Here is a 3,454-nt window from a genome sequence, read left to right as displayed (position 1 = left end):
ACTAATACGATCATATTGAATGATTTAAAGATAACGCGGTGCTCAAACACCGAGTCGTTACGTTCAAACACCGAGTCGTTACGTCACGAAGTAATCGATGACTAAATTAATACGATCATATTGAATGATTTAAAGATAACGCGGTGCTCAAACACCGAGTCGTTACGTCACGAAGTAATCGATGACTGAATTAATACGATCATATTGAATGATTTTAAGATGAGTCGATCGGATAGAAATACCAAAAAGAGCCATCTAATAGTTTCTTTCATTATTTCTTTATTTAGTTTATTTAAGAAGGGAATCTTAGGAGCTGGTCGCCCTCTACCACCAAGGTAGCCAGCAGAGCGGCGTGGGAACAGGCTTCGGAACCTATTCGTGTTCGACTGCTGGACGTAGGCGTACGGATGAGGCACGATCTCGGAATAGCTCTCAGCGCTTCCGCTCACGAGCCCAAGAGCAACCTTTATCACAACAGCATGAAATTAAACACTTCGCGGACCTACGGAAACTCTACACAGTCCACTGTATACGCTGTATATTTTGCGGTGGTTCAATTTTCGCGAATTTCGCGAACGCGGCCCCGACCGCGAAAATAACAACACGCGAATAATTCATACAGAATAACACCGAATAATTCATAATTCACCGACCGCGAAATTAACCACTCGCGAAATTGTCCGTCAAGTCTGAATTCGCGAAAATATCTGTACGCGAAAAATATGGCGTGTACAGTACTCATTATTGGCATTCTAGTAGCACAGCGGGTGTTTATACCTATCAGCTAAACCCCGAATTACATATCATCCTTGACAATCAATACCAACAGCAATGATAAATCTCACATGTAATATTTCTATTTATATTAGTCGAACAAATTCAATATACACGCGAGTATGCAAGATAAAAAATACTTACAAATGCCAGGGCGCACAGAAAGGTGATGACGGCGAAAGATCCCATTGTGCAGAAGTGTTCTGTAAATGTGAAAATATGCATGTATAGAGAAAACATTAGGGAATCTTTTCATAAATTTCACTATCACAGTACAATAGCCGTACGGTATACGGTACGGTAATGTTGTGGTGCAGGTACGATAGATCATTCGAGAGTGTAGCGCAGTATAGGCTTTTTAACATGGTAAACTGATATATACCTACACTAGTAGAAGCGTAAAGATTTTATCATATGAATTCTATCGACTCTACACCTATAAAGTGTCGACATCATCTACTATCTATTGTATTGCGTGTGTTACTCTGCGTGTAATACTCTGCGTGTGTTACTCTCATAACTTTAGAACGAGACGCGACGACCAATTGGTGATGATGGTGGTGGTGGGGTGGTGTGATGGTGTCGTTTGAAATGCTGCTGGCTGCTGGCTGCTTGCTGCTGCTGCTGCTGCGTGCTGTGCTGGCTGGTGGTGTGGTGGTGGTAGTTGATGGTCGTGGTGGTAGTCGGTGGTGTGCGTGTGGTGGTGGTGCTGGTGGTGGTGGTGGTGGTGGTGATGGTGGTGGTGGTGTGTGGTAGTGTGGTGGTGGTGGTGGCTGGTGGTGGTGGCGTGATGGGTGGTGGTGGTGATCGGTGGTGGTGGTGTGGTGTGGGTGGGTGCTGGTGGTGGTGGTGGTGGTGGTGGTGGTGTGTTGTTTGGTGTGTGGTGGTGGTGGTGGAGTTGTTGTGGTTGTGTTGTTGTTGTTGTTGTTTGTTGTTGTTTGTGTTGGTGTGGTGTGTAGTGGTGGTGTGGTGGTCGTGGTGGTGCTGGTGGTGCTGGTGGTGGTGGTGGTGGTGGTGTGGTGGTGGTGTGGGTGGTGTGGTGGTAGTGGCGTGGCGGTGGCGGTGGCGGTGGCGGTGGCGGCGGCGGTGGCGGTGGCGGCGGCGACTGTGGTGGCAGAGCGCTTTCGTGGTGAGATACGCAAATCAATGACAATATTTTCTCTTCATGTCGGCCGATATGAGAATTCAACCAGTTGTCCTGGTTGCATGGCCAATCTCGGTGATAAAGGACTTTCACGGGGCGTACTTTCCGCTCTCTTGTCCGCTCTCCAGCAGACACAATCCTGCAGCACATCGACCCTTCTACTCTTACGTCACTCTCGTGCGTGATAGCGGTCAAGATAACAAGCCTTTCGTTTACTGCAGCTTTTATACCAATAAGATGATTGCTCTTGTTACAGGTTTGTTTAGACTAAATACTGATAATATCAATAAGAGTGGTTATTCATATAGATTACATAATCATAAGCAGTATTTTATAAATCTATATATCATTAAGTGTATTCTATAGATCTATATATCATTAAGTGTATTATATAGATTACATATCATTAAGTGTATTCTATAGATCTATATATCATTAAGTGTATTCTATATCGTATTACCTATCACTTAAGTGTATTGCTATAGCTTCTATATATATTAAGATGAGTTATATTAGTATTGCATATCATTAAGTGTAATTCTATATGATTCTATATATGCCTTAGTGAGTTATATAGCTTGCATATCATTACAGTGTTTCTTATAGATCTGATATATCAATGTAAGTGTAGTTATATCGTACTATATAATTATTAAGTGTATCTATAAGATCTATGATATCATTAAGTGTAGTATATAGATATCATTATCATTAAGTGTATATTCTACTGATCCAGTATATCATTACAGTGTATTCTATATTATAGATATGGATATGTGAAGTGGTATTCTATAGATTTATATAGTCATATAAGCTGTATTATAAGATTAATATCATTAACGTTATTCTATAGATCTAATATATCTTAAGTGTATTATGATAGAAGCACTATCATTAAGTTATTCTATTAGATTTATATATCAATAAGTGTGTTTATATTAGATTACATATCTTAAGTGTATTCTATAGACCTATATATCAGTAAGTGTCTTCTATAGATTACATATCATTAGGTGTATTCTTTAGTTTACATATCATTAAGTGTATTATGTAGATCTATATATCATTAAGTGTATTATGTAGATTACATATTATTAAGTGTATTCTATAGATCTGATATATCATGTAAGTGTAATTATGTAGATTTACATATCATTAAATGTATTCTATTAGATCTTCATATATCATGAAGTGTCAATTATGTAGATTACATATCATTAAGTGTATTTCTATTACAGGCTAATATATCATTAAGATGTCTTCTATAGATTACATATCATTAGGTGTATTCTCTTAGTCTTTACCGTATCATTAAGTGTATTATGTAGATCTATATATCATTAAGTGTATTATGTAGATTACATATTATTAAGTGTATTCTATAGATCTATATATCATTAAGTGTATTATGTAGATTACATATCATTAAGTGTATTCTATAGACATCTACTAAATCTTAAGTGTATTATGTAGATTACATATGATTAGGTGTATTCTATACAGCTATATATCATTAAATGTGTTATATAGATCTAC

Source organism: Priapulus caudatus, unplaced genomic scaffold, assembly GCF_000485595.1.
Source record: "Priapulus caudatus unplaced genomic scaffold, Priapulus_caudatus-5.0.1 Scaffold1313, whole genome shotgun sequence".
Classification (NCBI taxonomy): domain Eukaryota; kingdom Metazoa; phylum Priapulida; class Priapulimorpha; order Priapulimorphida; family Priapulidae; genus Priapulus; species Priapulus caudatus.
This window is presented reverse-complemented; position numbering follows the sequence as displayed.